General features: G+C 38.2%; 1 non-coding gene across 1 annotated transcript; it reads left to right on the top strand.

Annotated features, from left to right (window-relative positions):
* The first annotated feature begins 6,133 nt into the window (after positions 1-6,133).
* On the top strand, positions 6,134-6,206 carry TRNAG-CCC (transfer RNA glycine (anticodon CCC)). The gene has a single exon. It is a non-coding gene; the product is annotated as a tRNA-Gly (tRNA).
* The last annotated feature ends 7,188 nt before the right edge of the window (positions 6,207-13,394 follow it).

Here is a 13,394-nt window from a genome sequence, read left to right as displayed (position 1 = left end):
GATACTGGCACCCAAACAGACACAGAGATCAATGGAACAGGACAGAAAGCCCAGAAATAAACCCAGGCTCTTACCATCAACTAATCTATGACAAAGGAGGCAAGAAGATACAATGAAGAAAAGACAGTCCCTTCAGTAAGTGGTGATGGGAAAACTGAAAAGCTACATATAAAAGAATGGAATTAGAGATTCTCTAATACTATAACAGAATTTTGCCAAGAGAATGCACTGGTCACAGCAAACGCCCTCTTCAACAGCAGAAGAGAAGACTCTACACATGGACATCACCAGTTGGTCAATACCAAAATCAGACTGATTAAATTCTTTGCAGCCAGAAATAGAGAAGCTCTACACAGGTAGCAAAAACAATACTCGGAGCTGACTGTGGCTCAAATCATGAACTCCTTATTGAACAAATTTAGACTTAAATTAAAGAAAGTAGGGAAAACCACTAGACCATCCAGGTATGACCTAAATCAAATCCCTTATGATTATGCAGTGGACATGACAAATAGATTCAAGAGATTAGATCTGATAGAGTGTCTGAAGAACTACGGATGGAGGTTCGTGACAGTGTACAGGAGGCAGGGATCAAGATCATTCCCAAGAAAAAGAAATGCAAAAAGGCAAAATGGTTGTCTGAGGAGGCCTTATAAATAGTTGAGAAAAGAAGAGAAGCAAAAGGCAAAGGAGAAAAGGAAAGATATACCCATTTGAATGCAGAGTTCCAAAGAATAGCAAGGAGAGATAACAAAGCCTTCTTCAGTGACCAATGCAAAGAAATAGAGGAAAACAACTAAATGGGAAAGATTAGAGATCTCTTCAAGATTATAAGAGATATCAAGGGAACATTTCATGCAAAGATGGGCATGATAAAGGACAGAAATGGTATGGACCAAACAGAAGCAGAAGATACTAAGAAGAGGTAGCAAGAATACACAGAAGAAATCTACAAAAAAGATCATGACCCAGATAACCATGATAGTGTGATCACTCACCCAGAGCCAGATATCCTGGAATGTGAAGTGAAGTGCGCCTTAGGAAGCATCACTACAAACAAAACTAGTGGAGGTGATGGAATTCCAGTTGAGCTATTTCAAATCCTAAATGATGATGCTATGAAAGTGCTGCACTCAATATGCCAGCAAATTTAGAAAACTTAGCAGTGGCCACAGGACTGGAAAAGGTCAGTTTTCATTTCAACCCCAAAGAAAAGCAATGCCAAAGAATATTCAAACTACCACACAATTGCACTCATCTCACATGCTAGCAAGGTAATGCTCAAAATTCTCCAGCCAGGCTTCAACAATACGTGAACTGTGAACTTCTAGATGTTCAAGCTGGATTTAGAAAAGACAGAGGAACCAGAGATCAAGTTGCCAACATCCACTGGATCATCAAAAAAGCAAGAGAGTTCCAGAAAGACATCTACTTCTGCTTTGCTGACTATGCCAAAGCCTTTGACTGTGTGGATCATATCAAACTGTGGAAAATTCTTCAAGAGATGGGAATACCATACCACCTGGCCTGCCTCCTGAGAAATCTATATGTAGGTCATCAAGCAACAGTTAGAACTGGACATGGAACAATAGACAAGTTCAAAATCAGAAAAGGAGTACCTCAAGGCTGTATATTATCATCCTGCTTATTTAACTTATATACAGAGTACATCATGAGAAATGCTGGGCTGGAAGAAGCACAAACTGGAATCAAGATTGCCAGGTAAAATATCAGTAACCTCAGATATGCAGATGACACCACCCTTATGACAGAAAGTGAAGAAGAACTAAAAAGCCTCTTGATGAAAGTGAAAGAGGAGAGTGAAAAAGTTGGCTTAAAGCGCAACATTCAGAAAACGAAGATCATGGCATCTGGTCCCATCACTTCATGGGAAATAGATGGGGAAACAATGGAAACAGTGTCAGACTTTATTTTTTGGGGTTCCAAAATCACTGCAGATGGTGATTGCAGCCATGAAATTAAAAGACGCTTACTCCTTGGAAGGAAAGTTATGGCCAACCTAGATAGTATATTCAAAAGCAGAGACATTACTTTGCCAACAAAGGTCTGTCTAGTCAAGGTTATGGTTTTTCCAGTGGTCATGTATGGATGTGAGAGTTGGACTGTGAAGAAAGCTGAGCATCGAAGAATTGATGCTTTTGAACTGTGATGTTGGAGAAGAGTCTTGAGAGTCCCTTGGAATGCAAGGATATCCAACCAGTCCATTCTAAAGGAGATCAGTCCATTCTAAAGGGTGTTCATTGGAGGGACTGATGCTGAAGCTGAAACTCCAGTACTTTGGCCACCTCATGTGAAGAGTTGACTCGTTAGAAAAGACTCTGATGCTGGGAGGGATTGAGGGCAGGAGGAGCAGGGGACGACAGAGGATGAAATGGCTGGATGGCATCACCGACTTGATGGACATGAGTTTGAGTGAACTCCAGGAGTTGGTGATGGACAGGGAGGCCTGGCGTGCTGCGATTCATGGGGTCACAAAGAGTCGGACACGACTGAACGACTGAACTGAACTGAAGTTTGGGATTAAAGGAAATGTAAATCCAGTGTTTTATTGTCATAATTTTATAATTTTGTCACAAGTGCCTCCTTAAAAAATGTAATTATATATAGTGCTTTTACTAGGTGTTCACTTAGCTACATAATATCTTAAAACAGTTTTCTCTCACTATTGTTTTTTTTTGTTGTTGTTGTTACCTCTTTTGTGACTGGAGAAGGCGATGGCACCCCACTCCAGTACTCTTGCCTGGAAAATCCCATGGATGGAGGAGCCTGCTAGGCTGCACTCCATGGGGTCGCTAAGAGTCAGACACTACTGAGTGACTTCACTTTCACTTTTCACTTTCATGCATTGGAGAAGGAAATGGCAACCCACTCCAGTGTTTTTGCCTGGAGAATCCCAGGGACGGGGAGCCTGGTGGGCTGCTGTCTATGGGGTCACACAGAGTCGGACATGACTGAAGCAACTTAGCAGCAGCAATAGCAGCTTTTGTGACTGTCCATGAAAAAGTAAGATTATGACTATTAAATTATTAAACTTGATTTTTTAAGAAATGAGACAATTCAAATAACATATATATGAAGCCTGCTTTAAAACAAACAAAAGCTACCATTTAAGACTAATACCAAATCCAGGTGATAAAGAAATGAATCAAAATAAAGATATCAGAAGAGAAAAAGGCATGGTAAAATGTCTGTGCCTATTGTGTTTGTTTTATGGAAAATGGAAGCTAAATAGTTACAGAAATAGCAATGGACATATTATAAGCAATATATTTATAAAAACAATATTTATTATAAGTGACAAAAATTAGAACGGACAGTTACAGAACAACGGATGATTAGAATACTAATTTTCTTATCTTTCAGTCAAACTGTCTAAACATGAAAAAAATGTAACAAATGACTCAAATTTCTTAATGTTTTTCAGCATCTTTTTCTTAACCTTAGAAGTAGCTTTTAGAGACTAATATATCTCATGATATATACTCCTTTACTTTTAACTTTGTTTAAAGTTAGAATTGATGCTTTTATTTAAAAATGAGTGCAGAACTTTCAGTTTCATTTTGACATGCAAAGCACTTAAAAGTAGTTACCACTGTCTCTACTATAAGAAAAAGCTAGAGAAACTGAAAATTAATGACTTTTCTCAGATTCACTAGAGAACTGAGCATTGAATTTTGTCAAATGTGCTTTTCTTTGTCAACTGATGTGATCATGATTTTTATCTTCTTTATCTGTTAATATGATAGATTGCATTTTAAGTGTTTTACCAGCCTTATATACTTGAAATAAATCTCATTTGGTTATGATATAAAATTCTTATTATACATCATGGATTTGCCAGTATTGTTGATTCAGTTAGCTAGAATTTATCAAAGACTTTTCCACTTATATTCATGAGAGATATTGGTCTATAGTTTTTCTTTTCTGTGTAGTCTGTTTCTATTACTAGGGTAATACTGGCCTTAACAGATGAGTTAGGAAGTGTTCCCTCTGCTACCATTTTCTGGAAAAGTTTGTGAACCACTGGTATTATTTCTTTCTTGAATTTTGAGAATTGGTAGAATTAACCAGTGAAACCATCTGGGTGGTGTGAGGTGTATGAAAACACTGTACTACCTTTGTAACTTTTAAAAATAGAAATATTTTAAACTTAAAAGTTAATTAAGAATAAAGACTCAGAGGGCTTTCTGGGTGGCTCAGCAGTAAGAATCTCCTTGCCAATGAAGGAGACACTGGTTTGATCCCTGGTCTGGGAAGATCCCATATGCTATGGAACAATGAAGCCTGTGTGCCACAACTTTTGAGTCTGTGCTCTAGAGCCTGAGAACCATAACTCCTGAGCCCTCACATGGCAGCTACTGAAGTCTGCATGCCCTGGAGCCCGTGTTCAGCAAAAGGAGAAGCCGCAGCAGTGAGAAGCCCATGCATGGCAACTAGAGGGTAGCTCCTGTTCACCGCAACTAGAGAAAAGCCTGCACAGCAACGAAGACACAGCACAGCCAATAAATAAAAAAGGAATAAAAAATTTAAAAATAATATAGACTAAGAATGTCATCCCACAAAATCACACCTGTATCTATCTATATATACATCTACTATTTGTATGTATGTGTTTATTGATGTGTAGAATGATGTTCATATATTAATGATAATTTTTTCACGGTTGAATCTTTGTATATTTTAAGGTTTCTTATTTTGTATTTAAATATAATGAATATGTGCATTTTTATCAAAACAATAATGTCCTGCTAAAATAGTGAAGAGTGGCTGTTAACTGCTAATTGTGAGGAGTCCTGGGGTGAAGTGTATTAAGTTCTATGTTTATTACTCACCATGTAATGGACTCTTGGAAAGATTACTATGATTTTGTTGCAAATACTTTATGTTCTGACTCCTGCTAACCTCTCCAGTCAATTTATCATCATTTCCCACCCCAAAATTGATGTTTTAATATACCATACCAAAGACACAGTATGTGGTGATTAAGAGTTTAAACTATGTGGTCTGACATCCCTAGGATTATAGCTCAGCTCTGCTACTGTGAGCCCATAGGCAAGTTCTTTAGCATCTCCAGGCCTTAGTCTCTTCATTGGAAAAATGGAAATTATATCATTATCTGCCTTGTGGGGTTTTTATGAGGATTAAATGAGACTCTGCATCTAACAGAGTCTTAGCTATTAATAAAAAATTATTTTACAGGTACTACCACCACTACCGATCATCACGACACCACTCCCATTACCTCCTCTATCACTACTGTGTGTGTGCTAAGTAGCTTCAGTCACGTCTGACTCTTTGAGACCTTATGGACTGTAGCCGCCAGGCTCCTCTGTCTGTGGGGACTCTCCAGGCAAGAATACTGGAGTGGGTTGCCATGCCCTCCTCTGGGGATCTTCCCAATCCAGGTCTCCCGCATTGCGGGCAGGTTCTTTGCATCTGAGCCATCAATGAAGCCCTCTATCACTACCACACTGATGCTATTCTTACTGATATTTCCACCACTACGTTGCCTTCTTCATCATTATTTATGCAGGACTTTTTGCTTAGAATATTCATGTTTTTATTTTCCCAATCCATTATTCATTTTTTTCATTGGTATGCTGGTTAACACTCAACAACTGATTCTAAAAAACAAAATCATCTAATTTTAAAGGTTGCAAATTTCCCATAGCTGATTTAAAGTTACCAATTTGATATCATTAAATGTAAAGCTGGTAAGAAAATCAATAGCACCATTATATAGTATTTCTATCATATAGATTCATTAGCTGGGGAAATAACCTCAAGAGTGTAGATAATAGAAAAACATAACGTAATAATTAGGAAGTGATGAGTTTCTAATATTACCTGTCATATTTTGGCTATTATTTTATATAATTTAATCTTTAACACAGACTGTGTTTAACAACCAGTTCGCAAAATTCCTAAAAGTTTAATAGTTATTTCTCATGAACCAGTACTAGTCAGCTCCAGTATACTACTGGACTTACTTTTTTAATGTACTGATTGAGTCTCACCTTACAGTCCTAGCTCAGATATGACCCTCTTGTTTGCCTTTATTGATTGAGAAAATGGGAGGCTGAAACTCTATTACACAGTACTTATAGGGACTTCCCTGGTGGTCCAGTGGCTAAGACTCTGAGCTCCCAATCCAGAGGACCCAGGTTCAATTCCTGGTCAGGAAACAAGATCCTACATGCCACAACCAAGAATTCACATGCTGCAACTGAAGCTCCTGCGTGCTACAATTAAGACCCGGTGCAGCCAAATACATACATAGGTACATAAAGAAACAACAACGTATGCCTTATAATCATTTTTGTCCAGAACACAAAATTAGAATCAGAACTGTTCTTGGGCTTTGCTTATACTTTTCTCCCCTCAAACACATCTTCTAAATTTTACATATTTTTTACTTGAAAACATTTTATATGTAATATATAAAAATAAAAATTATATATATATACATATAATTATATATATAGTTTTCAGAAAATAATACCCTCAGAAATGGTGAACTAATTTTAATGATGAACACATTTAATTTCATGTTTTAGGTTTTCTAAACAACCCTCAGTCCATCTCATCTAAGTCTGGCACCTTATATTCGTCTTTGTTTTCCAAAGCATTTTAGTGTCTGAGCTGTGCTATGCTTAGTCTTGTTGGACTCTTTAGAACTCCATGGACTATAGCCCACCAGGCTCCTCTGTCCATAGGATACTCCAGGCAAGAATACTGGAGTGGGTTGCCATTTCCTTAGTATTTGAAAACTTTATTAAAGGCCGCAAATCCAAACAGCTGTTCTCACATTTCTGTGACCCTCCCTATACTGCCGTTTCAGGCCCAGAAGGTAATGGGTCTAGCTGTTGCTAGTCTAGGGTCCTACACAATTGCCTGTTGATTCCCCAGAACTCCACTTACATTTTTGTAAATCTCAAATTTCCTAAACTTTATCTGCATCTCTTCCCTGTGGGGACCTAATACATTATCTTTGTCAGGCTTTAAAAAATATTAGTATTATGCTGTTGTTATTTTGTGACCCTAAGGACTATAGCCCACCAGGCTCCTCTGTCCATGGGATTTTCCCAGGCAAGAATACTGGAATGGGTTGCCATTTGCTACTCTAGGGGATCTTCCTGACCCAGGGATTGAACCTGTGTCACCTGCCTTGTCGGGTGAATTCTTTACCACTGAGCCACCAGGGAAGCCTGTTAGCTTAGTAAAATTAATGGTCAAAATAGTGTTCAGTCTGAAAAGTGAGCTTAGAAACCAAATTCTCTCTTTTTCCACTTAAAATTCTTTTTATCATCCGTTTTTTTTAAATCACAAAATATTAAAAAAAATTAACTGTATCTATAATCTTATCGTTTTTTTTCCACCCATAAAACCTTTTACCTATTACCATTTGTTTTGGTATTTATTAAATACTTGGACAAAAGGTGATAGTTGTTTTATTTTGTATTTCTTTGATCATGAGTGAGACTCAACAATTTGTTTCACTAAGAATTCTTTGATCTAAAGAAACAGATTCTATGTACTTTAAGTAAGGAAAGAAGGGCGTTAACTGGAAGGACACTGAGTAGCTCATGGACTGTGAGATGGAAAAATAGCATGGAACTGTGAACCTTCTCTTCTGTGGTGCTGCCTTCAAATGAATTAGCATTAATTACTTTGCATCCTTTCATGCCTCTGTTTAGGATAACAGTTCCTGGGGAAGAGTCCTGTTAGAGTAGCATAGGTCACGTGATACACACTGTGGTCAGGAGTACACTGTTCACTGTTGCTGGTCCCACCAGAATCGTATGCAGTGGAGGATGCAACTCCACAGTGAAAATATGCAGGCATGCAAAGACAGCAACGATCACCCCAGTTTTTCATGTTTTTCAACACGTGTGTTATTTCTTTTGAAAACTGCCTATCCAAGTTCCTGGACCATTTTTATTTTGGAATGTTGGACATAGTTTAGAATGGTTTACCTAAGACTTGCTGAATGTTAAGATGATTAATAGCATGGTATGTTTGTTGCAAATGTTTTTTCCTAAAGTGTCCATTTCTTTTAGCTTTTTTTCATGTTTTTAACCTAGAGAAAGTTTATATGTTTTTAATTTAAAATTTTTTGCTCTAACTGGGATTAGTTTTGATTACTTTAACTTTTCCAAAATGGTAACTTGTTTCAGTATAGTTAATTGGATAGTTTTCTACTTTGTGAAATACCACATTCAATAAACTAAATTCTTATTCTAGTTTCCAAAACTTTTGATTGTTTCATATATGGCTTTTTAATTATAGTTCTTTATTTTCATTCATGAATTTCATGTTATTAGGTTATTGGTAGCTTAACAGTATATTTTAAATATTTGATGGAATAACTCATCTTTTAACTTTCATAAAATTACCCAGTTTTCAAAATAAACTTCAGTGTCATTTGCTCAAGTTCTCTACAGTCTTACCCTATTACATTAGATATCAGTATCAATTTGAAGAGAATAAAATAAGTATCAGTCTCTCCAAGCAAAAACACAGTATTTTTTCTATTTAAAACCTTTTTATGTTTCACAGAAATTTTCATATGTTATACAAACTTTCATACCTTATGTTGATTATTAATTAAAAATATTTTTATTGATACTATGAAGGGCAGTTTTCCATCAAGTTAGGGTCAGTCACTCAGTCGTGTTCAACTCCTTACTCAAACTCAGGTCCATCGAGTCGGTGATGCCATCAAAACATCTCATCCTCTATCGTCCCTTCTATTCCCATCTTCAATATTTCCCGCATCAGGGTCTTTTCAAATAAGTGAGTACTTCATACTGGGTGGTCAAAGTATTGGAGTTTCACCTTCAGCATCAGTCCTTCCAATGAACACCCAGGACTGATCTCCTTTAGGATGGACTGGTAGATCTCCTGGCAGTCTAAGGGACTTGCAAGAGTCTTCTCCAGCACCACAGTTCAAAAGCATCAATTCTTCGGTGCTCAGCTTTCTTCACAGTCCAACTCTCACTTCCATACATGACCACTGGAAAAACCATAGCCTTGACTAGATGGACCTTTGTTGGCAAAGTAATGTCTCTGCTTTTTAATAGGCTGTCTAGGTTGATCACAACTTTCCTTCCAAGGAGTAAGCGTCTTTTAATTTCATGGCTTCAGTCACCATCTGCAGTAATTTTGGAGCCCCCAAAAATAAAGTCAGCCACTGTTTCCACTGTTTCCCCATCTATTTCCCATGAAGTGATGGGACCGGATGCCATGATCTGAGTTTTCTGAATGTTGAGCTTTAAGCCAACTTTTTCACTTTCCTCTTTCACTTTCATCAAGAGGCTCTTTAGTTCTTCTTCACTTTCTGCCATAAGGGTGGTGTCATCTGCACACCTGAGGTTATTGATATTTCTCCCAGCAATCTTGATTCCGGCTTGTGCTTCCTCCAGCCCAGCGTTTCTCATGATGTACTCTGCATATAAGTTAAATAAGTAGGGTGACAATATACAATTTAACTCAGATGACCATTATATCTACTACTGTGGGGAGGAAACCCTTAGAAGAAATCGAGTAGCCATCATAGTTAACAAAAGAGTTTGAAATGCAGGACTTGAGTGCAATCTCAAAAATGACAGAATGATCTCTCTTCGTTTCCAAGGCAAACCATTCAATATCACGGTAATCCAGGTCTATGCCCCAACCAGTATTGCAGAAGAAGCTGAAGTTGAACAGTTATATGAAGACCTACAAGACCTTCTAGAGCTAACACCCAAAAAAGATGTCCTTTTCATTATAGGGGACTGGAATGCAAAAGTAGGAAATCAAGAAACACCTGGAGTAACAGGCAAATTTGGCCTTGGAGTATAGAATGAAGCAGGGCAAAGACTAATAGAGTTCTGCCAAGAGTATGTACTGGTCATAGCAAACACCCTCTTCCAACAACAAAAGAGAAGACTCTATACATGGACATCACCAGAGGGTCAACACCGAAATCACATTGATTATATTCTTTGCAGCCAAAGATGGAGAAGCTCTATACAGTCAGCAAAAACAAGACCAGGAGCTTGAGATCCCCGTGATCTTGTGGCTCAGATCATGAACTCTTTATTGCCAAATTCAGATTGAAATTGACAAAAGTGGAGAAAACCACTAGACCATCCAGGTATGACCTAAATCAAATCCAGTGGAAATGACAAATATATGCAAGGGATTAGATCTTATAGAGTGCCTGATGAACTATAGATGGAGGTTCATGACATTGTATAAGAGACAGGAATCAAGACCATCCCCAAGAAAAAGAAATCCAAAAAAGGCAAAACGCCTGTCTGAGGAGGCCTTACAAATATCTGTGAAAAGAAGGGAAGCAAAAAGGAAAGGAGAAAAAGAAAGATATACCCATTTGAATGCAGAGTTCCAAAGAATAGCAAGGAGAGATAAGAAAGCCTTCCTCAGTGATCAGTGCAAAGAAATAGAGGAAAACAACAGAATGGGAAAGACTAGAGATCTCTTCAAGAAAATTAGAGATACAAAGGGAACATTTCATGCAAAGATGGGCTCAATAAAGGACAGAAATGGTATGGACCTAACAGAAGCAGAAGATATTAAGAAGAGATGGCAAGAATACACAGAAGAACTGTACAAAAAAGATCTTCACGACCCAGATAATCATGATGGTGTGATCACTCACCTGGAGCCAGACATCCTGGAATGTGAAGTCAAGTGGGCCTTAGGAAGCATCACAACGAACAAAGCTAGTGGAGGTGATGGAATTCCAGTTGAGCTATTTCAAATCCTGGAAGATGATGCTGTGAAAGTGCTGCACTCAATATGCCAGCAAATTTGGAAAACTCAGCAGTGGCCACAGGACTGGAAAAGGTCAGTTTTCATTTCAACCCCAAAGAAAGGCCATGCCAAAGAATATTCAAACAACCACACAATTGCACTCATCACACATGCTAGTAAAGTAATGCTCAAAATTCTCCAAGCCAGGCTTCAGCAATACGTGAACCATGAACTTCCAGATGTTCAAGCTGGTTTTAGAAAAGGCAGAGGAACCAGAGATCAAATTGCCAACATCCACTGGATCATCGAAAAAGCAAGAAAGTTCCAGAAAAACATCTATTTCTGCTTTATTGACTATGCCAAAGCCTTTGACTGTGTGGATCACAATAAACTGTGGAAAATTCTTCAAGAGATGGGAATACCAGACCACCTGACCTGCCTCTTGAGAAACCTATATGTAGGTCATCAAGCAATAGTTAGAACTGGACATGGAACAACAGACTGGTTCCAAATAGGAAAAGGAGTATGTCAAGGCTGTATATTGTCACCCTACTTATTTAATTTCTCCATATTCACAGTTCAAAAGCATCAATTCTTTGGTGCTCAGCTTTTTTATGGTCCAACTCTCATATCTATACGTGACTACTGGAAAAACCATAGCTTTAATTAGACAGACATTTGTTGGCAAATAATGCCTCTGCTTTTCAATATGCTGTCTAGGTTTAATAGCTTTTCTGCCAAGCACCAAGTGTCTTTTAATTTCATGGCTGCAGTCACCATCTGAAGTTATTTTTGGGCCCCAAAAAAGTAAAGTCTCTCACTGTTTCCACTGTTTTTCCATCTATTTGCCATGAAGTGATGGGACCAGGTGCCATGATCTTCATTTTCTGAATGTTTAGTTTTAAGCCAATTTTTTCACTCTCCTCTTTCACTTTCATCAAGAGGTGCTTTAGTTCTTCTTCGCTTTCTGCCATAAGGATGGTGTCATCTGTGTATCTGAGGTTATTGATATTTTTCCTGGCAATCTTGATTCCAGGTTATGCTTCATCCAGCTCGGCATTTCACCTGATGTACTCTGCATATAAGTTAAATAAGCAGAGCAACAATATACAGCCTTGACGTACTCCTTTTCCTATTTTAAACCAGTTGTGTTCCATGTTCAGTTCTAACTGTTGCTTCTTGACTTGCATACAGGTTTCTCAGGAGGCAGGTCAGGTGGTATGATATTTCCATCTCTTGAAGAATTTTCCACAGTTTGTTGTGATCCACACAGTTAAAGGCTTTGGTATAGTTAAAAAAGCAGAAATAGATGTCTTTCTGGAACTCTCTTGCTTTTTCGATGATCCAATGGATGTTGGCAACTTGATCTCTGGCTCCTTTGCCTTTTCTAAATCCAGCATGAATATCTGGAAGTTCACGGTTCATGTATTGTTGAAGCCTGGCTGGAGAATTTTGAACATTGCTTTGCTAGCATGTGAGATGAGTGCAATTGTGCGGTAGTTTGAATATTCTTTGGCATTGCCTTTCTTTGGGATTGGAATGAAAACTGACCTTTTCCAGTCCTGTGGCCACTGCTGAGTTTTCTAAATTTGCTGACATATTGAGTGCAGCACTTTCACAGCATCATCATTTAGGATTTGAAATAACTAACTGGAATTCCATCCTCTCCACTAGTATTATTTGTAGTGATGCTTCCGAAGGCCCACTTGACTTCACATTCTAGGATATCTGGCTCTGGGTGAATGATCACATCATCGTGGTTATCTGGGTCACGAAGACGGTTTTCGTATGGTTCTTCTGTGTATTCTTGCCACCTCTTCTTATCTTCGGCTTCTGTTAGGTCCATACCGCGTCCTTTATTTTGCCCATCTTTGCATGAAATGTTCCCTTGGTATCTCTTATTTTCTTGAAGAGCTCTCTAGTCTTTCCCATTCTATTGTTTTCCTCTATTTTTCTGCATTGGTACTGAGGAAGGCTTTGTTATCTCTCCTTGCTATTCTTTGGAACTCTGCATTCAAATGGGTATATCTTTCCTTTTCTCCTTTGCCTTTTACTTCTCTTCTTTTCTCAGCTATTTTTATGGCCTCCTCAGACAACCATTTTGCCTTTTCATTTCTTTTTCTTGGAGAGGATCTTGATCTCTGCCTCCTATACACTGTCATGAACCTCCATCCATAGCTTTTCAGACTCTCTATAAGATCTAATCCCTTGAATCTATTTGTCACTTCCACTGTATAATCATAAGGGATTTGACTTAGGTCATACCTGGATGGTCTAGTGGTTTTCCCTACTTTTTTCAATTTAACTCTGAATAAGGAGTTCATGATCTGAGCCACAGTCAGCTTCTGGTCTTGTTTTTGCTGACTGTATAGAGCATCTCCATATTTGGCTGCAAAGAAAATAATCAATCTGCTTTCAGTATTGACCATCTGGTGAGATCCATGTGTAGAGTCTTCTCTTGTGTTGTTGGAAGAGGGTGTTTTCTATGATCAGTACATTCTCTTTGCAAAATTCTGTTAGCCTTTGCCCCTCTTCATTTTGTACTCTAAGGCCAAATTTGCCTGTTACTCCAGGTATCTCTTGACTTCCTACTTTTTCATTCCATTCCCCTGTAG

The sequence above is a fragment of the Bos taurus genome, chromosome 1, assembly GCF_002263795.3.
Source record: "Bos taurus isolate L1 Dominette 01449 registration number 42190680 breed Hereford chromosome 1, ARS-UCD2.0, whole genome shotgun sequence".
Classification (NCBI taxonomy): Eukaryota; Metazoa; Chordata; class Mammalia; order Artiodactyla; family Bovidae; genus Bos; species Bos taurus.
This window is presented reverse-complemented; position numbering and strand designations above follow the sequence as displayed.